Genomic DNA, 22,317 nt, shown 5'->3' on the forward strand with positions numbered 1-22,317 from the left:
ACCCCAAAGTTTCGAACGGCTCTGTGTACAAGAACCTCGTTTACAGTACAAGTTCAACATCGCAGAAAGTGAAAAATGGATAAAGATGTTGTGGTATTTACTTACAAAGCAATATCACTCAGCAATGAAATCTGTGTCATCAGGCCCTTAGCAGCACAATGAGTGGATTCAGGTATGATCATTCTAACTGAAATAAGTCACACAGAAAAAGAAACCTCATAAGATATCAGTAATACACGGAATGTAAACTTGGCTACACAGGAACTGAATTACAGAACAGAACAGGGTCTCAAATTTAGAAAACCAACTTATGCTTGCTTAAGGGGAAAGGTGAGTTGGGGTGCTGCATAAAACCAGAGATTGAAATGAGCACAGATAAAGTTCCTTAAGCCAAATATGGAATAGACAAGAGCTACTCCTTGCTCAACGAAATGGACTCAACACCGCATATTAAACGCCTAAGAATGTACCTGACTAGTAAGTATCTTAAAACCTATGGATTGCTATGTCTCCAAAAGAGAATCAAGCATGTTTACAGGGGCATAAACGCAGCAGTGATAGGATTGGAGAGGTTTGGTGAGCAAATGAAGACCCTTTGAAGTCATATTGCATGGTACCCATTCCACGGGTTTCAACTACCCAGGTTTTAGGTATTCTTCCTTCAGCTAAAACATGCATGTGGAACCCAAGTATGATCAACCATGTGAATGGGAGACGTGTTCAAATATGTCTCAGTTTTCCTCCCCTGGTACTTGGGTGCAACATTCCAGACGCTTTACTAACACTCTCCCCACTTGGAGAGTCAGTCCCTTTAACCTCCTGTTTGGCCCAGTTTGCAATTTCTGTGGAAGATGAACAGGAATAGCGAGAACCAATGAGAGGCTAGCTGGAGGTGTCTGGACGGGCAAATTTAACTCTCATTTCCCACCAGGAAGAGGAAATAACCAAAGGCTCAGTGTGCCGTGCCAGAACCAGATTAGGGCCTGAAGCCATCCTGCGGTGTTGCGGCCAGCTCACAAGAAAGCGAGTTGAAGAAAGGAGCTCAGGGGCACTGTAATTCACAAACCCGCAGAGTTATAAATGACAGCTATCGTCCAAAAATAGACTGAAGTAAGGCTGCCAAGAGGACTTGAAAGCGGGGCAGAATTGCAGGAAACCGATTTCAGGAGGTAGACTGGAATTGCATTGAAAGCATAGGATAAGAGGCAGAACGTACACAATGATGCACTTGGCCAAAAAGGGCGTATGCGTTTTTTCCTGAATATATTCAGGAAAAAACGCATACGCCCTTTTTGGCCAACCAAGCAAGCTTGCAAAGGAAATCAGCACTACAATGAAGTCTCACTTCCCCCCGGTCAAAAGGGCCATCTGAAAAAAGTGTAAAATCCAGAAAGGCAGGACAGGCCATGGAGAACTGGGAGCCTTGTTATGCTGATGGTCGGGATGTAAATTGCCAACAACCACTCGGGAGAAGTGTATGGTGTTTCCTGAAACATCGAAAAAACAAAGCAACAGAGCCTAGGGCACTTCCACTTATGGTCCTATAGCTTAGGGAAATTAAAATCAAAAAGACACAGCCACCCCAAAGTTTGGAACGGCTCTGTTTACAAGAACCTCGTTTACAGTACAAGTTCAACATCGCAGAAAGTGAAAAATGGATAAAGAAGTTGTGGTACTTACGTACAATGCAGTATCACTCAGCAATGAAATCTATGTCATCAGGCCCGTAGCAGCATAATGAGTGGATTCAGGTACGATGATTCTAACTGAAATAAGTCACACAGAAAAAGAAACATCATAAGATATCAGTAATACACGGAATGTAAACTTGGCTACACAGGAACTGCATTCCAAAACAGAACAGGGTCTCAAATTTAGAAAACCAACTTATGCTTGCTTAAGGGGAAAGGTGAGTTGGGGTGCTGCATAAAACCAGAGATTGAAATGAGCACAGATAAAGTTCCTTAAGCCAAATATGGAATAGACAAGAGCTACTCCTTGCTCAACGAAATGGACTCAAAACCCCATATTAAACGCCTAAGAATGTACCTGACTAGTAAGTATCTTAAAACCTATGGATTGCTATGTCTCCAAAAGAGAATCAAGCGTGTGTACAGGGGCATAAACGCAGCAGTGATAGGATTGGAGAGGTTCGGTGAGCAAATGAAGACCCTTTGAAGTCATATTGCATGGTACCCATTCCACGGGTTTCAACTACCCAGGTTTTAGGTATTCTTCCTTCATCTAAAACATGCATGTGGAACCCAAGTATGATCAACCATGTGAACGGGAGACGTGTTCAAATATGTCTCAGTTTTCTTCCCCTGGTACTCGGGTGCAACATTCCAGACGCTTTACTAACACTCTCCCCACTTGGAAAGTCAGCGACTTTAACCTCCTGTTTGGCCCAGTTTGCAATTTCTGCGGAAGATGAACAGGAATAGCGAGAACCAATGAGAGGCTAGCTGGAGGTGTCTGGACGGGCAAATTTAACTCTCATTTCCCACCAGGAAGAGGAAATAACCAAAGGCTCAGTGTGCCGTGCCGGAACCAGATTAGGGCTTGAAGTCATCTTGCGGTGTTGCGGCCAGCTCAAAAGAAAGCGAGTTGAAGAAAGCAGCTCAGGGGCACTGTAATTCACAAACCTGCAGAGTTATAAATGACAGCTATCGTCCAAAAATAGACTGAAGTAAGGCTGCCAAGAGGACTTGAAAGCGGGGCAGAATTGCAGGAAACCGATTTCAGGAGGTAGACTGGAATTGCATTGAAAGCATAGGAAAAGAGGCAGAACGTCCACAATGATGCACTTGGCCAATAAGGGCGTATGCGTTTTTTCCTGAATATATTCATACGCCCTTTTTGGCCAACCAAGCAAGCTTGCAAAGGAAATCTGCACTACAATGAAGTCTCACTTCCCCCCGGTCAAGAGGGCCCTCTGAAAAAAGTGTAAAATCCAGAAAGGCAGGACAGGCCATGGAGAACTGGGAGACTTGTTATGCCGATGGGCGGGATGTAAATTGCCAACAACCACTCGGGAGAAGTGTATGGTGTTTCCTGAAACATCTAAAAAACAAAGCAACAGAACCTAGGGCACTTCCACTTATGGTCCTATAGCTTAGGGAAATTAAAATCAAAAAGACACAGCCACCCCAAAGTTTGGAACGCCTCTGTTTACAAGAACCTCGTTTACAGTACAAGTTCAACATCGCAGAAAGTGAAAAATGGATAAAAAAGTTGTGGTATTTACTTACAAAGCAATATCACTCAGCAATGAAATCTGTGTCATCAGGCCCTTAGCAGCACAATGAGTGGATTCAGGTATGATGATTCTAACTGAAATAAGTCACACAGAAAAAGAAACCTCATAAGATATCAGTAATACACGGAATGGAAACTTGGCTACACAGGAACTGAATTACAGAACAGAACAGGGTCTCAAATTTAGAAAACCAACTTATGCTTGCTTAAGGGTAAAGGTGAGTTGGGGTGCTGCATAAAACCAGAGATTGAAATAAGCACAGATAAAGTTCCTTAAGCCAAATATGGAATAGACAAGAGCTACTCCTTGCTCAACGAAATGGACTCAACACCGCATATTAAACGCCTAAGAATGTACCTGACTAGTAAGTATCTTAAAACCTATGGATTGCTATGTCTCCGAAAGAGAATCAAGCATGTGTACAGGGGCATAAACGCAGCAGTGATAGGATTGGAGAGGTTCGGTGAGCAAATGAAGACCCTTTGAAGTCATATTGCATGGTACCCATTCCACGGGTTTCAACTACCCAGGTTTTAGGTATTCTTCCTTCAGCTAAAACATGCATGTGGAACCCAAGTATGATCAACCATGTGAACGGGAGACATGTTCAAATATGTCTCAGTTTTCCTCCCCTGGTACTCGGGTGCAACATTCCAGACGCTTTACTAACACTCTCCCCACTTGGAGAGTCAGCGCCTTTAACCTCCTGTTTGGCCCAGTTTGCAATTTCTGTGGAAGATGAACAGGAATAGCGAGAACCAATGAGAGGCTAGCTGGAGGTGTCTGGACGGGCAAATTTAACTCTCATTTCCCACCAGGAAGAGGAAATAACCAAAGGCTCAGTGTGCCGTGCCGGAACCAGATGAGGGCCTGAAGCCATCCTGCGGTGTTACGGCCAGGTCACAAGAAAGCGAGTTGAAGAAAGGAGCTCAGGGGCACTGTAATTCACAAACCTGCAGAGTTATAAATGACAGCTATCGTCCAAAAATAGACTGAAGTAAGGCTGCCAAGAGGACTTGAAAGCGGGGCAGAATTGCAGGAAACCGATTTCAGGAGGTAGACTGGAATTGCATTGAAAGCATAGGAAAAGAGGCAGAACGTCCACAATGATGCACTTGGCCAATAAGGGCGTATGCGTTTTTTCCTGAATATATTCATACGCCCTTTTTGGCCAACCAAGCAAGCTTGCAAAGGAAATCTGCACTACAATGAAGTCTCACTTCCCCCCGGTCAAAAGGGCCATCTGAAAAAAGTGTAAAATCCAGAAAGGCAGGACAGGCCATGGAGAACTGGGAGCCTTGTTATGCTGATGGGCGGGATGTAAATTGCCAACAACCACTCGGGAGAAGTGTATGGTGTTTCCTGAAACATCTAAAAAACAAAGCAACAGAGCCTAGGGCACTTCCACTTATGGTCCTATAGCTTAGGGAAATTAAAATCAAAAAGACACAGCCACCCCAAAGTTTGGGACGCCTCTGTTTACAAGAACCACGTTTACAGTACAAGTTCAACATCGCAGAAAGTGAAAAATGGATAAAGAAGTTGTGGTATTTACTTACAAAGCAATATCACTCAGCAATGAAATCTGTGTCATCAGGCCCTTAGCAGCACAATGAGTGGATTCATGTATGATGATTCTAACTGAAATAAGTCACACAGAAAAAGAAACCTCATAAGATATCAGTAATACACGGAATGTAAACTTGGCTACACAGGAACTGAATTACAGAACAGAACAGGGTCTCAAATTTCGAAAACCAACTTATGCTTGCTTAAGGGGAAAGGTGAGTTGGGGTGCTGCATAAAACCAGAGATTGAAATGAGCACAGATAAAGTTCCTTAAGCCAAATATGGAATAGACAAGAGCTACTCCTTGCTCAACGAAATGGACTCAACACCGCATATTAAACGCCTAAGAATGTACCTGACTAGTAAGTATCTTAAAACCTATGGATTGCTATGTCTCCAAAAGAGAATCAAGCATGTGTACAGGGGCATAAACGCAGCAGTGATAGGATTGGAGAGGTTCGGTGAGCAAATGAAGACCCTTTGAAGTCATATTGCATGGTACCCATTCCACGGGTTTCAACTACCCAGGTTTTAGGTATTCTTCCTTCAGCTAAAACATGCATGTGGAACCCAGAGTATGATCAACCATGTGAATGGGAGACGTGTTCAAATATGTCTCAGTTTTCCTCCCCTGGTACTCGGGTGCAACATTCCAGACGCTTTACTAACACTCTCCCGACTTGGAGAGTCAGCGCCTTTAAACTCCTGTTTGCCCCAGTTTGCAATTTCTGCGGAAGATGAACAGGAATAGCGAGAACCAATGAGAGGCTAGCTGGAGGTGTCTGGACGGGCAAATTTAACTCTCATTTCCCACCAGGAAGAGGAATTAACCAAAGGCTCAGCGTGCCGTGCCGGAACCAGATTAGGGCCTGAAGCCATCCTGCGGTGTTGCGGCCAGGTCACAAGAAAGCGAGTTGAAGAAAGGAGCTCAGGGGCACTGTAATTCACAAACCTACAGAGTTATAAATGACAGCTATCGTCCAAAAATAGACTGAAGTAAGGCTGCCAAGAGGACTTGAAAGCGGGGCAGAATTGCAGGAAACCGATTTCAGGAGGTAGACTGGAATTGCATTGAATGCATAGTAAAAGAGGCAGAAAGTCCACAATGATGCACTTGGCCAAAAAGGGCGTATGCGTTTTTTCCTGAATATATTCAGGAAAAAACGCATATGCCCTTTTTGGCCAACCAAGCAAGCTTGCAAAGGAAATCTGCACTACAATGAAGTCTCACTTCCCCCCGGTCAAAAGGGCCATCTGAAAAAAGTGTAAAATCCAGAAAGGCAGGACAGGCCATGGAGAACTGGGAGCCTTGTTATGCTGATAGGCGGGATGTAAATTGCCAAGAACCATTTGGGAGAAGTGTATGGTGTTTCCTGAAACATCTAAAAAACAAAGCAACAGAGCCTAGGGCACTTCCACTTATGGTCCTATAGCTTAGGGAATTTAAAATCAAAAAGACACAGCCACCCCAAAGTTTGGAACGGCTCTGTTTACAAGAACCTCATTTACAGTACAAGTTCAACATCGCAGAATGTGAAAAATGGATAAAGAAGTTGTGGTATTTACTTACAAAGCAATATCACTGAGCAATGAAATCTGTGTCATCAGGCCCTTAGCAGCACAATGAGTGGATTCAGGTATGATGATTCTAACTGAAATAAGTCACACAGAAAAAGAAACATCATAAGATATCAGTAATACATGGAATGTAAACTTGGCTACACAGGAACTGAATTACAGAACAGGGTCTCAAATTTAGAAAACCAACTTATGCTTGCTTAAGGGGAAAGGTGAGTTGGGGTGCTGCATAAAACCAGAGCTTGAAATGAGCACAGATAAAGTTCCTTAAGCCAAATATGGAATAGACAAGAGCTACTCCTTGCTCAACGAAATGGACTCAACACCGCATATTAAACGCCTAAGAATGTACCTGACTAGTAAGTATCTTAAAACCTATGGATGGCTATGTCTCCGAAAGAGAATCAAGCATGTGTACAGGGGCATAAACGCAGCAGTGATAGGATTGGAGAGGTTCGGTGAGCAAATGAAGACCCTTTGAAGTCATATTGCATGGTACCCATTCCACGGGTTTCAACTACCCAGGTTTTAGGTATTCTTCCTTCAGCTAAAACATGCATGTGGAACCCAAGTATGATCAACCATGTGAACGGGAGACGTGTTCAAATATGTCTCAGTTTCCCTCCCCTGGTACTCGGGTGCAACATTCCAGACGCTTTACTAACACTCTCCCCACTTGGAGAGTCAGTCCCTTTAACCTCCTGTTTGGCCCAGTTTGCAATTTCTGTGGAAGATGAACAGGAATAGCGAGAACCAATGAGAGGCTAGCTGGAGGTGTCTGGACGGGCAAATTTAACTCTCATTTCCCACCAGGAAGAGGAAATAACCAAAGGCTCAGTGTGCCGTGCCGGAACCAGATTAGGGCCTGAAGCCATCCTGCAGTGTTGCAGCCAGCTCAAAAGAAAGCGAGTTGAAGAAAGGAGCTCAGGGGCACTGTAATTCACAAACCTGCAGAGTTATAAATGACAGCTATCGTCCAAAAATAGACTGAAGTAAGGCTGCCAAGAGGACTTGAAAGCGGGGCAGAATTGCAGGAAACTGATTTCAGGAGGTAGACTGGAACTGCATTGAAAGCATAGGAAAAGAGGCAGAATGTCCACAATAATGCACTTGGCCAAAAAGGGCGTATGCGTTTTTTCCTGAATATATTCAGGAAAAAACGCATACGCCCTTTTTGGCCAACCAAGCAAGCTTGCAAAGGAAATCTGCACTACAATGAAGTCTCACTTCCCCCCGGTCAAAAGGGCCCTCTGAAAAAAGTGTAAAATCCAGAAAGGCAGGACAGGCCATGGAGAACTGGGAGCCTTGTTATGCTGATGGGCGGGATGTAAATTGCCAACAACCACTCGGGAGAAGTGTATGGTGTTTCCTGAAACATCTAAAAAACAAAGCAACAGAACCTAGGGCACTTCCACTTATGGTCCTATAGCTTAGGGAAATTAAAATCAAAAAGACACAGCCACCCCAAAGTTTGGAACGCCTCTGTTTACAAGAACCTCGTTTACAGTACAAGTTCAACATCGCAGAAAGTGAAAAATGGATAAAAAAGTTGTGGTATTTACTTACAAAGCAATATCACTCAGCAATGAAATCTGTGTCATCAGGCCCTTAGCAGCACAATGAGTGGATTCAGGTATGATGATTCTAACTGAAATAAGTCACACAGAAAAAGAAACCTCATAAGATATCAGTAATACACGGAATGGAAACTTGGCTACACAGGAACTGAATTACAGAACAGAACAGGGTCTCAAATTTAGAAAACCAACTTATGCTTGCTTAAGGGGAAAGGTGAGTTGGGGTGCTGCATAAAACCAGAGATTGAAATGAGCACAGATAAAGTTCCTTAAGCCAAATATGGAATAGACAAGAGCTACTCCTTGCTCAACGAAATGGACTCAACACCGCATATTAAACGCCTAAGAATGTACCTGATTAGTAAGTATCTTAAAACCTATGGATTGCTATGTCTCCAAAAGAGAATCAAGCATGTGTACAGGGGCATAAACGCAGCAGTGATAGGATTGGAGAGGTTTGGTGAGCAAATGAAGACCCTTTGAAGTCATATTGCATGGTACCCATTCCACGGGTTTCAACTACCCAGGTTTTAGGTATTCTTCCTTCAGCTAAAACATGCATGTGGAACCCAAGTATGATCAACCATGTGAATGGGAGACGTGTTCAAATATGTCTCAGTTTTCCTCCCCTGGTACTTGGGTGCAACATTCCAGACGCTTTACTAACACTCTCCCCACTTGGAGAGTCAGTCCCTTTAACCTCCTGTTTGGCCCAGTTTGCAATTTCTGTGGAAGATGAACAGGAATAGCGAGAACCAATGAGAGGCTAGCTGGAGGTGTCTGGACGGGCAAATTTAACTCTCATTTCCCACCAGGAAGAGGAAATAACCAAAGGCTCAGTGTGCCGTGCCGGAACCAGATGAGGGCCTGAAGCCATCCTGCGGTGTTGCGGCCAGCTCACAAGAAAGCGAGTTGAAGAAAGGAGCTCAGGGGCACTGTAATTCACAAACCCGCAGAGTTATAAATGACAGCTATCGTCCAAAAATAGACTGAAGTAAGGCTGCCAAGAGGACTTGAAAGCGGGGCAGAATTGCAGGAAACCGATTTCAGGAGGTAGACTGGAATTGCATTGAAAGCATAGGAAAAGAGGCAGAACGTACACAATGATGCACTTGGCCAAAAAGGGCGTATGCGTTTTTTCCTGAATATATTCAGGAAAAAACGCATACGCCCTTTTTGGCCAACCAAGCAAGCTTGCAAAGGAAATCAGCACTACAATGAAGTCTCACTTCCCCCCGGTCAAAAGGGCCATCTGAAAAAAGTGTAAAATCCAGAAAGGCAGGACAGGCCATGGAGAACTGGGAGCCTTGTTATGCTGATGGTCGGGATGTAAATTGCCAACAACCACTCGGGAGAAGTGTATGGTGTTTCCTGAAACATCGAAAAAACAAAGCAACAGAGCCTAGGGCACTTCCACTTATGGTCCTATAGCTTAGGGAAATTAATATCAAACAGACACAGCCACCCCAAAGTTTGGAACGGCTCTGTTTACAAGAACCTCGTTTACAGTACAAGTTCAACATCGCAGAAAGTGAAAAATGGATAAAGAAGTTGTGGTACTTACGTACAATGCAGTATCACTCAGCAATGAAATCTATGTCATCAGGCCCGTAGCAGCATAATGAGTGGATTCAGGTACGATGATTCTAACTGAAATAAGTCACACAGAAAAAGAAACATCATAAGATATCAGTAATACACGGAATGTAAACTTGGCTACACAGGAACTGCATTCCAAAACAGAACAGGGTCTCAAATTTAGAAAACCAACTTATGCTTGCTTAAGGGTAAAGGTGAGTTGGGGTGCTGCATAAAACCAGAGATTGAAATGAGCACAGATAAAGTTCCTTAAGCCAAATATGGAATAGACAAGAGCTACTCCTTGCTCAACGAAATGGACTCAAAACCCCATATTAAACGCCTAAGAATGTACCTGACTAGTAAGTATCTTAAAACCTATGGATTGCTATGTCTCCAAAAGAGAATCAAGCGTGTGTACAGGGGCATAAACGCAGCAGTGATAGGATTGGAGAGGTTCGGTGAGCAAATGAAGACCCTTTGAAGTCATATTGCATGGTACCCATTCCACGGGTTTCAACTACCCAGGTTTTAGGTATTCTTCCTTCATCTAAAACATGCATGTGGAACCCAAGTATGATCAACCATGTGAATGGGAGACGTGTTCAAATATGTCTCAGTTTTCTTCCCCTGGTACTCGGGTGCAACATTCCAGACGCTTTACTAACACTCTCCCCACTTGGAAAGTCAGCGACTTTAACCTCCTGTTTGGCCCAGTTTGCAATTTCTGCGGAAGATGAACAGGAATAGCGAGAACCAATGAGAGGCTAGCTGGAGGTGTCTGGACGGGCAAATTTAACTCTCATTTCCCACCAGGAAGAGGAAATAACCAAAGGCTCAGTGTGCCGTGCCGGAACCAGATTAGGGCTTGAAGTCATCCTGCGGTGTTGCGGCCAGCTCAAAAGAAAGCGAGTTGAAGAAAGGAGCTCAGGGGCACTGTAATTCACAAACCTGCAGAGTTATAAATGACAGCTATCGTCCAAAAATAGACTGAAGTAAGGCTGCCAAGAGGACTTGAAAGCGGGGCAGAATTGCAGGAAACCGATTTCAGGAGGTAGACTGGAATTGCATTGAAAGCATAGGAAAAGAGGCAGAACGTCCACAATGATGCACTTGGCCAATAAGGGCGTATGCGTTTTTTCCTGAATATATTCATACGCCCTTTTTGGCCAACCAAGCAAGCTTGCAAAGGAAATCTGCACTACAATGAAGTCTCACTTCCCCCCGGTCAAAAGGGCCATCTGAAAAAAGTGTAAAATCCAGAAAGGCAGGACAGGCCATGGAGAACTGGGAGCCTTGTTATGCTGATGGGCGGGATGTAAATTGCCAACAACCACTCGGGAGAAGTGTATGGTGTTTCCTGAAACATCTAAAAAACAAAGCAACAGAACCTAGGGCACTTCCACTTATGGTCCTATAGCTTAGGGAAATTAAAATCAAAAAGACACAGCCACCCCAAAGTTTGGAACGCCTCTGTTTACAAGAACCTCGTTTACAGTACAAGTTCAACATCGCAGAAAGTGAAAAATGGATAAAAAAGTTGTGGTATTTACTTACAAAGCAATATCACTCAGCAATGAAATCTGTGTCATCAGGCCCTTAGCAGCACAATGAGTGGATTCAGGTATGATGATTCTAACTGAAATAAGTCACACAGAAAAAGAAACATCATAAGATATCAGTAATACACGGAATGGAAACTTGGCTACACAGGAACTGAATTACAGAACAGAACAGGGTCTCAAATTTAGAAAACCAACTTATGCTTGCTTAAGGGGAAAGGTGAGTTGGGGTGCTGCATAAAACCAGAGATTGAAATGAGCACAGATAAAGTTCCTTAAGCCAAATATGGAATAGACAAGAGCTACTCCTTGCTCAACGAAATGGACTCAACACCGCATATTAAACGCCTAAGAATGTACCTGACTAGTAAGTATCTTAAAACCTATGGATTGCTATGTCTCCGAAAGAGAATCAAGCATGTGTACAGGGGCATAAACGCAGCAGTGATAGGATTGGAGAGGTTCGGTGAGCAAATGAAGACCCTTTGAAGTCATATTGCATGGTACCCATTCCACGGGTTTCAACTACCCAGGTTTTAGGTATTCTTCCTTCAGCTAAAACATGCATGTGGAACCCAAGTATGATCAACCATGTGAACGGGAGACATGTTCAAATATGTCTCAGTTTTCCTCCCCTGGTACTCGGGTGCAACATTCCAGACGCTTTACTAACACTCTCCCCACTTGGAGAGTCAGCGCCTTTAACCTCCTGTTTGGCCCAGTTTGCAATTTCTGTGGAAGATGAACAGGAATAGCGAGAACCAATGAGAGGCTAGCTGGAGGTGTCTGGACGGGCAAATTTAACTCTCATTCCCCACCAGGAAGAGGAAATAACCAAAGGCTCAGTGTGCCGTGCCGGAACCAGATGAGGGCCTGAAGCCATCCTGCGGTGTTGCGGCCAGCTCACAAGAAAGCGAGTTGAAGAAAGGAGCTCAGGGGCACTGTAATTCACAAACCTGCAGAGTTATAAATGACAGCTATCGTCCAAAAATATACTGAAGTAAGGCTGCCAAGAGGACTTGAAAGCGGGGCAGAATTGCAGGAAACCGATTTCAGGAGGTAGACTGGAATTGCATTGAAAGCATAGGAAAAGAGGCCGAACGTCCACAATGATGCACTTGGCCAAAAAGGGCGTATGCGTTTTTTCCTGAATATATTCAGGAAAAAACGCATACGCCCTTTTTGGCCAACCAAGCAAGCTTGCAAAGGAAATCTGCACTACAATGAAGTCTCACTTCCCCCCGGTCAAGAGGGCCATCTGAAAAAAGTGTAAAATCCAGAAAGGCAGGACAGGCCATGGAGAACTGGGAGCCTTGTTATGCTGATGGGCGGGATGTAAATTGCCAACAACCACTCGGGAGAAGTGTATGGTGTTTCCTGAAACATCTAAAAAACAAAGCAACAGAACCTAGGGCACTTCCACTTATGGTCCTATAGCTTAGGGAAATTAAAATCAAAAAGACACAGCCACCCCAAAGTTTCGAACGGCTCTGTGTACAAGAACCTCGTTTACAGTACAAGTTCAACATCGCAGAAAGTGAAAAATGGATAAAGATGTTGTGGTATTTACTTACAAAGCAATATCACTCAGCAATGAAATCTGTGTCATCAGGCCCTTAGCAGCACAATGAGTGGATTCAGGTATGATCATTCTAACTGAAATAAGTCACACAGAAAAAGAAACCTCATAAGATATCAGTAATACACGGAATGTAAACTTGGCTACACAGGAACTGAATTACAGAACAGAACAGGGTCTCAAATTTAGAAAACCAACTTATGCTTGCTTAAGGGGAAAGGTGAGTTGGGGTGCTGCATAAAACCAGAGATTGAAATGAGCACAGATAAAGTTCCTTAAGCCAAATATGGAATAGACAAGAGCTACTCCTTGCTCAACGAAATGGACTCAACACCGCATATTAAACGCCTAAGAATGTACCTGACTAGTAAGTATCTTAAAACCTATGGATTGCTATGTCTCCAAAAGAGAATCAAGCATGTTTACAGGGGCATAAACGCAGCAGTGATAGGATTGGAGAGGTTTGGTGAGCAAATGAAGACCCTTTGAAGTCATATTGCATGGTACCCATTCCACGGGTTTCAACTACCCAGGTTTTAGGTATTCTTCCTTCAGCTAAAACATGCATGTGGAACCCAAGTATGATCAACCATGTGAATGGGAGACGTGTTCAAATATGTCTCAGTTTTCCTCCCCTGGTACTTGGGTGCAACATTCCAGACGCTTTACTAACACTCTCCCCACTTGGAGAGTCAGTCCCTTTAACCTCCTGTTTGGCCCAGTTTGCAATTTCTGTGGAAGATGAACAGGAATAGCGAGAACCAATGAGAGGCTAGCTGGAGGTGTCTGGACGGGCAAATTTAACTCTCATTTCCCACCAGGAAGAGGAAATAACCAAAGGCTCAGTGTGCCGTGCCAGAACCAGATTAGGGCCTGAAGCCATCCTGCGGTGTTGCGGCCAGCTCACAAGAAAGCGAGTTGAAGAAAGGAGCTCAGGGGCACTGTAATTCACAAACCCGCAGAGTTATAAATGACAGCTATCGTCCAAAAATAGACTGAAGTAAGGCTGCCAAGAGGACTTGAAAGCGGGGCAGAATTGCAGGAAACCGATTTCAGGAGGTAGACTGGAATTGCATTGAAAGCATAGGAAAAGAGGCAGAACGTACACAATGATGCACTTGGCCAAAAAGGGCGTATGCGTTTTTTCCTGAATATATTCAGGAAAAAACGCATACGCCCTTTTTGGCCAACCAAGCAAGCTTGCAAAGGAAATCAGCACTACAAAGAAGTCTCACTTCCCCCCGGTCAAAAGGGCCATCTGAAAAAAGTGTAAAATCCAGAAAGGCAGGACAGGCCATGGAGAACTGGGAGCCTTGTTATGCTGATGGTCGGGATGTAAATTGCCAACAACCACTCGGGAGAAGTGTATGGTGTTTCCTGAAACATCGAAAAAACAAAGCAACAGAGCCTAGGGCACTTCCACTTATGGTCCTATAGCTTAGGGAAATTAAAATCAAAAAGACACAGCCACCCCAAAGTTTGGAACGGCTCTGTTTACAAGAACCTCGTTTACAGTACAAGTTCAACATCGCAGAAAGTGAAAAATGGATAAAGAAGTTGTGGTACTTACGTACAATGCAGTATCACTCAGCAATGAAATCTATGTCATCAGGCCCGTAGCAGCATAATGAGTGGATTCAGGTACGATGATTCTAACTGAAATAAGTCACACAGAAAAAGAAACATCATAAGATATCAGTAATACACGGAATGTAAACTTGGCTACACAGGAACTGCATTCCAAAACAGAACAGGGTCTCAAATTTAGAAAACCAACTTATGCTTGCTTAAGGGGAAAGGTGAGTTGGGGTGCTGCATAAAACCAGAGATTGAAATGAGCACAGATAAAGTTCCTTAAGCCAAATATGGAATAGACAAGAGCTACTCCTTGCTCAACGAAATGGACTCAAAACCCCATATTAAACGCCTAAGAATGTACCTGACTAGTAAGTATCTTAAAACCTATGGATTGCTATGTCTCCAAAAGAGAATCAAGCGTGTGTACAGGGGCATAAACGCAGCAGTGATAGGATTGGAGAGGTTCGGTGAGCAAATGAAGACCCTTTGAAGTCATATTGCATGGTACCCATTCCACGGGTTTCAACTACCCAGGTTTTAGGTATTCTTCCTTCATCTAAAACATGCATGTGGAACCCAAGTATGATCAACCATGTGAACGGGAGACGTGTTCAAATATGTCTCAGGTTTCTTCCCCTGGTACTCGGGTGCAACATTCCAGACGCTTTACTAACACTCTCCCCACTTGGAAAGTCAGCGACTTTAACCTCCTGTTTGGCCCAGTTTGCAATTTCTGCGGAAGATGAACAGGAATAGCGAGAACCAATGAGAGGCTAGCTGGAGGTGTCTGGACGGGCAAATTTAACTCTCATTTCCCACCAGGAAGAGGAAATAACCAAAGGCTCAGTGTGCCGTGCCGGAACCAGATTAGGGCTTGAAGTCATCTTGCGGTGTTGCGGCCAGCTCAAAAGAAAGCGAGTTGAAGAAAGCAGCTCAGGGGCACTGTAATTCACAAACCTGCAGAGTTATAAATGACAGCTATCGTCCAAAAATAGACTGAAGTAAGGCTGCCAAGAGGACTTGAAAGCGGGGCAGAATTGCAGGAAACCGATTTCAGGAGGTAGACTGGAATTGCATTGAAAGCATAGGAAAAGAGGCAGAACGTCCACAATGATGCACTTGGCCAATAAGGGCGTATGCGTTTTTTCCTGAATATATTCATACGCCCTTTTTGGCCAACCAAGCAAGCTTGCAAAGGAAATCTGCACTACAATGAAGTCTCACTTCCCCCCGGTCAAGAGGGCCCTCTGAAAAAAGTGTAAAATCCAGAAAGGCAGGACAGGCCATGGAGAACTGGGAGACTTGTTATGCCGATGGGCGGGATGTAAATTGCCAACAACCACTCGGGAGAAGTGTATGGTGTTTCCTGAAACATCTAAAAAACAAAGCAACAGAACCTAGGGCACTTCCACTTATGGTCCTATAGCTTAGGGAAATTAAAATCAAAAAGACACAGCCACCCCAAAGTTTGGAACGCCTCTGTTTACAAGAACCTCGTTTACAGTACAAGTTCAACATCGCAGAAAGTGAAAAATGGATAAAAAAGTTGTGGTATTTACTTACAAAGCAATATCACTCAGCAATGAAATCTGTGTCATCAGGCCCTTAGCAGCACAATGAGTGGATTCAGGTATGATGATTCTAACTGAAATAAGTCACACAGAAAAAGAAACATCATAAGATATCAGTAATACACGGAATGGAAACTTGGCTACACAGGAACTGAATTACAGAACAGAACAGGGTCTCAAATTTAGAAAACCAACTTATGCTTGCTTAAGGGTAAAGGTGAGTTGGGGTGCTGCATAAAACCAGAGATTGAAATAAGCACAGATAAAGTTCCTTAAGCCAAATATGGAATAGACAAGAGCTACTCCTTGCTCAACGAAATGGACTCAACACCGCATATTAAACGCCTAAGAATGTACCTGACTAGTAAGTATCTTAAAACCTATGGATTGCTATGTCTCCGAAAGAGAATCAAGCATGTGTACAGGGGCATAAACGCAGCAGTGATAGGATTGGAGAGGTTCGGTGAGCAAATGAAGACCCTTTGAAGTCATATTGCATGGTACCCATTCCACGGGTTTCAACTACCCAGGTTTTAGGTATTCTTCCTTCAGCTAAAACATGCATGTGGAACCCAAGTATGATCAACCATGTGAACGGGAGACATGTTCAAATATGTCTCAGTTTTCCTCCCCTGGTACTCGGGTGCAACATTCCAGACGCTTTACTAACACTCTCCCCACTTGGAGAGTCAGCGCCTTTAACCTCCTGTTTGGCCCAGTTTGCAATTTCTGTGGAAGATGAACAGGAATAGCGAGAACCAATGAGAGGCTAGCTGGAGGTGTCTGGACGGGCAAATTTAACTCTCATTTCCCACCAGGAAGAGGAAATAACCAAAGGCTCAGTGTGCCGTGCCGGAACCAGATGAGGGCCTGAAGCCATCCTGCGGTGTTACGGCCAGGTCACAAGAAAGCGAGTTGAAGAAAGGAGCTCAGGGGCACTGTAATTCACAAACCTGCAGAGTTATAAATGACAGCTATCGTCCAAAAGTAGACTGAAGTAAGGCTGCCAAGAGGACTTGAAAGCGGGGCAGAATTGCAGGAAACCGATTTCAGGAGGTAGACTGGAATTGCATTGAAAGCATAGGAAAAGAGGCAGAACGTCCACAATGATGCACTTGGCCAATAAGGGCGTATGCGTTTTTTCCTGAATATATTCATACGCCCTTTTTGGCCAACCAAGCAAGCTTGCAAAGGAAATCTGCACTACAATGAAGTCTCACTTCCCCCCGGTCAAAAGGGCCATCTGAAAAAAGTGTAAAATCCAGAAAGGCAGGACAGGCCATGGAGAACTGGGAGCCTTGTTATGCTGATGGGCGGGATGTAAATTGCCAACAACCACTCGGGAGAAGTGTATGGTGTTTCCTGAAACATCTAAAAAACAAAGCAACAGAGCCTAGGGCACTTCCACTTATGGTCCTATAGCTTAGGGAAATTAAAATCAAAAAGACACAGCCACCCCAAAGTTTGGGACGCCTCTGTTTACAAGAACCACGTTTACAGTACAAGTTCAACATCGCAGAAAGTGAAAAATGGATAAAGAAGTTGTGGTATTTACTTACAAAGCAATATCACTCAGCAATGAAATCTGTGTCATCAGGCCCTTAGCAGCACAATGAGTGGATTCATGTATGATGATTCTAACTGAAATAAGTCACACAGAAAAAGAAACCTCATAAGATATCAGTAATACACGGAATGTAAACTTGGCTACACAGGAACTGAATTACAGAACAGAACAGGGTCTCAAATTTCGAAAACCAACTTATGCTTGCTTAAGGGGAAAGGTGAGTTGGGGTGCTGCATAAAACCAGAGATTGAAATGAGCACAGATAAAGTTCCTTAAGCCAAATATGGAATAGACAAGAGCTACTCCTTGCTCAACGAAATGGACTCAACACCGCATATTAAACGCCTAAGAATGTACCTGACTAGTAAGTATCTTAAAACCTATGGATTGCTATGTCTCCAAAAGAGAATCAAGCATGTGTACAGGGGCATAAACGCAGCAGTGATAGGATTGGAGAGGTTCGGTGAGCAAATGAAGACCCTTTGAAGTCATATTGCATGGTACCCATTCCACGGGTTTCAACTACCCAGGTTTTAGGTATTCTTCCTTCAGCTAAAACATGCATGTGGAACCCAGAGTATGATCAACCATGTGAACGGGAGACGTGTTCAAATATGTCTCAGTTTTCCTCCCCTGGTACTCGGGTGCAACATTCCAGACGCTTTACTAACACACTCCCGACTTGGAGAGTCAGCGCCTTTAAACTCCTGTTTGCCCCAGTTTGCAATTTCTGCGGAAGATGAACAGGAATAGCGAGAACCAATGAGAGGCTAGCTGGAGGTGTCTGGACGGGCAAATTTAACTCTCATTTCCCACCAGGAAGAGGAATTAACCAAAGGCTCAGCGTGCCGTGCCGGAACCAGATTAGGGCCTGAAGCCATCCTGCGGTGTTGCGGCCAGGTCACAAGAAAGCGAGTTGAAGAAAGGAGCTCAGGGGCACTGTAATTCACAAACCTACAGAGTTATAAATGACAGCTATCGTCCAAAAATAGACTGAAGTAAGGCTGCCAAGAGGACTTGAAAGCGGGGCAGAATTGCAGGAAACCGATTTCAGGAGGTAGACTGGAATTGCATTGAATGCATAGGAAAAGAGGCAGAAAGTCCACAATGATGCACTTGGCCAAAAAGGGCGTATGCGTTTTTTCCTGAATATATTCAGGAAAAAACGCATATGCCCTTTTTGGCCAACCAAGCAAGCTTGCAAAGGAAATCTGCACTACAATGAAGTCTCACTTCCCCCCGGTCAAAAGGGCCATCTGAAAAAAGTGTAAAATCCAGAAAGGCAGGACAGGCCATGGAGAACTGGGAGCCTTGTTATGCTGATAGGCGGGATGTAAATTGCCAAGAACCATTTGGGAGAAGTGTATGGTGTTTCCTGAAACATCTAAAAAACAAAGCAACAGAGCCTAGGGCACTTCCACTTATGGTCCTATAGCTTAGGGAATTTAAAATCAAAAAGACACAGCCACCCCAAAGTTTGGAACGGCTCTGTTTACAAGAACCTCGTTTACAGTACAAGTTCAACATCGCAGAATGTGAAAAATTGATAAAGAAGTTGTGGTATTTACTTACAAAGCAATATCACTGAGCAATGAAATCTGTGTCATCAGGCCCTTAGCAGCACAATGAGTGGATTCAGGTATGATGATTCTAACTGAAATAAGTCACACAGAAAAAGAAACATCATAAGATATCAGTAATACATGGAATGTAAACTTGGCTACACAGGAACTGAATTACAGAACAGGGTCTCAAATTTAGAAAACCAACTTATGCTTGCTTAAGGGGAAAGGTGAGTTGGGGTGCTGCATAAAACCAGAGCTTGAAATGAGCACAGATAAAGTTCCTTAAGCCAAATATGGAATAGACAAGAGCTACTCCTTGCTCAACGAAATGGACTCAACACCGCATATTAAACGCCTAAGAATGTACCTGACTAGTAAGTATCTTAAAACCTATGGATGGCTATGTCTCCGAAAGAGAATCAAGCATGTGTACAGGGGCATAAACGCAGCAGTGATAGGATTGGAGAGGTTCGGTGAGCAAATGAAGACCCTTTGAAGTCATATTGCATGGTACCCATTCCACGGGTTTCAACTACCCAGGTTTTAGGTATTCTTCCTTCAGCTAAAACATGCATGTGGAACCCAAGTATGATCAACCATGTGAACGGGAGACGTGTTCAAATATGTCTCAGTTTTCCTCCCCTGGTACTCGGGTGCAACATTCCAGACGCTTTACTAACACTCTCCCCACTTGGAGAGTCAGTCCCTTTAACCTCCTGTTTGGCCCAGTTTGCAATTTCTGTGGAAGATGAACAGGAATAGCGAGAACCAATGAGAGGCTAGCTGGAGGTGTCTGGACGGGCAAATTTAACTCTCATTTCCCACCAGGAAGAGGAAATAACCAAAGGCTCAGTGTGCCGTGCCGGAACCAGATTAGGGCCTGAAGCCATCCTGCAGTGTTGCAGCCAGCTCAAAAGAAAGCGAGTTGAAGAAAGGAGCTCAGGGGCACTGTAATTCACAAACCTGCAGAGTTATAAATGACAGCTATCGTCCAAAAATAGACTGAAGTAAGGCTGCCAAGAGGACTTGAAAGCGGGGCAGAATTGCAGGAAACTGATTTCAGGAGGTAGACTGGAACTGCATTGAAAGCATAGGAAAAGAGGCAGAATGTCCACAATAATGCACTTGGCCAAAAAGGGCGTATGCGTTTTTTCCTGAATATATTCAGGAAAAAACGCATACGCCCTTTTTGGCCAACCAAGCAAGCTTGCAAAGGAAATCTGCACTACAATGAAGTCTCACTTCCCCCCGGTCAAAAGGGCCCTCTGAAAAAAGTGTAAAATCCAGAAAGGCAGGACAGGCCATGGAGAACTGGGAGCCTTGTTATGCTGATGGGCGGGATGTAAATTGCCAACAACCACTCGGGAGAAGTGTATGGTGTTTCCTGAAACATCTAAAAAACAAAGCAACAGAACCTAGGGCACTTCCACTTATGGTCCTATAGCTTAGGGAAATTAAAATCAAAAAGACACAGCCACCCCAAAGTTTGGAACGCCTCTGTTTACAAGAACCTCATTTACAGTACAAGTTCAACATCGCAGAAAGTGAAAAATGGATAAAAAAGTTGTGGTATTTACTTACAAAGCAATATCACTCAGCAATGAAATCTGTGTCATCAGGCCCTTAGCAGCACAATGAGTGGATTCAGGTATGATGATTCTAACTGAAATAAGTCACACAGAAAAAGAAACATCATAAGATATCAGTAATACACGGAATGGAAACTTGGCTACACAGGAACTGAATTACAGAACAGAACAGGGTCTCAAATTTAGAAAACCAACTTATGCTTGCTTAAGGGGAAAGGTGAGTTGGGGTGCTGCATAAAACCAGAGATTGAAATGAGCACAGATAAAGTTCCTTAAGCCAAATATGGAATAGACAAGAGCTACTCCTTGCTCAACGAAATGGACTCAACACCGCATATTAAACGCCTAAGAATGTACCTGACTAGTAAGTATCTTAAAACCTATGGATTGCTATGTCTCCGAAAGAGAATCAAGCATGTGTACAGGGGCATAAACGCAGCAGTGATAGGATTGGAGAGGTTCGGTGAGCAAATGAAGACCCTTTGAAGTCATATTGCATGGTACCCATTCCACGGGTTTCAACTACCCAGGTTTTAGGTATTCTTCCTTCAGCTAAAACATGCATGTGGAACCCAAGTATGATCAACCATGTGAACGGGAGACATGTTCAAATATGTCTCAGTTTTCCTCCCCTGGTACTCGGGTGCAACAATCCAGACGCTTTACTAACACTCTCCCCACTTGGAGAGTCAGCGCCTTTAACCTCCTGTTTGGCCCAGTTTGCAATTTCTGTGGAAGATGAACAGGAATAGCGAGAACCAATGAGAGGCTAGCTGGAGGTGTCTGGACGGGCAAATTTAACTCTCATTTCCCACCAGGAAGAGGAAATAACCAAAGGCTCAGTGTGCCGTGCCGGAACCAGATGAGGGCCTGAAGCCATCCTGCGGTGTTGCGGCCAGCTCACAAGAAAGCGAGTTGAAGAAAGGAGCTCAGGGGCACTGTAATTCACAAACCTGCAGAGTTATAAATGACAGCTATCGTCCAAAAATAGACTGAAGTAAGGCTGCCAAGAGGACTTGAAAGCGGGGCAGAATTGCAGGAAACCGATTTCAGGAGGTAGACTGGAATTGCATTGAATGCATAGGAAAAGAGGCAGAACGTCCACAATGATGCACTTGGCCAAAAAGGGCGTATGCGTTTTTTCCTGAATATATTCAGGAAAAAACGCATACGCCCTTTTTGGCCAACCAAGCAAGCTTGCAAAGGAAATCTGCACTACAATGAAGTCTCACTTCCCCCCGGTCAAAAGGGCCCTCTGAAGAAAGTGTAAAATCCAGAAAGGCAGGACAGGCCATGGAGAACTGGGAGCCTTGTTATGCTGATGGGCGGGATGTAAATTGCCAACAACCACTCGGGAGAAGTGTATGGTGTTTCCTGAAACATCTAAAAAACAAAGCAACAGAACCTAGGGCACTTCCACTTATGGTCCTATAGCTTAGGGAAATTAAAATCAAAAAGACACAGCCACCCCAAAGTTTGGAACGCCTCTGTTTACAAGAACCTCGTTTACAGTACAAGTTCAACATCGCAGAAAGTGAAAAATGGATAAAAAAGTTGTGGTATTTACTTACAAAGCAATATCACTCAGCAATGAAATCTGTGTCATCAGGCCCTTAGCAGCACAATGAGTGGATTCAGGTATGATGATTCTAACTGAAATAAGTCACACAGAAAAAGAAACATCATAAGATATCAGTAATACACGGAATGGAAACTTGGCTACACAGGAACTGAATTACAGAACA

The 22,317-nt window shown here is 43.9% G+C and overlaps 1 long non-coding RNA gene across 3 annotated transcripts in view; it reads right to left on the reverse strand.

Moving 5' to 3' along the window:
• Positions 1 to 22,317, reverse strand: part of LOC307181176 — a 679,221-nt gene that overhangs the window by 205,213 nt on the left and 451,691 nt on the right. The window lies entirely within an intron of this gene.

The sequence above is a fragment of the Stenella coeruleoalba genome (genome assembly GCF_951394435.1).
Source record: "Stenella coeruleoalba genome assembly, contig: scaffold_108, whole genome shotgun sequence".
In the NCBI taxonomy this organism is placed as follows: domain Eukaryota; kingdom Metazoa; phylum Chordata; class Mammalia; order Artiodactyla; family Delphinidae; genus Stenella; species Stenella coeruleoalba.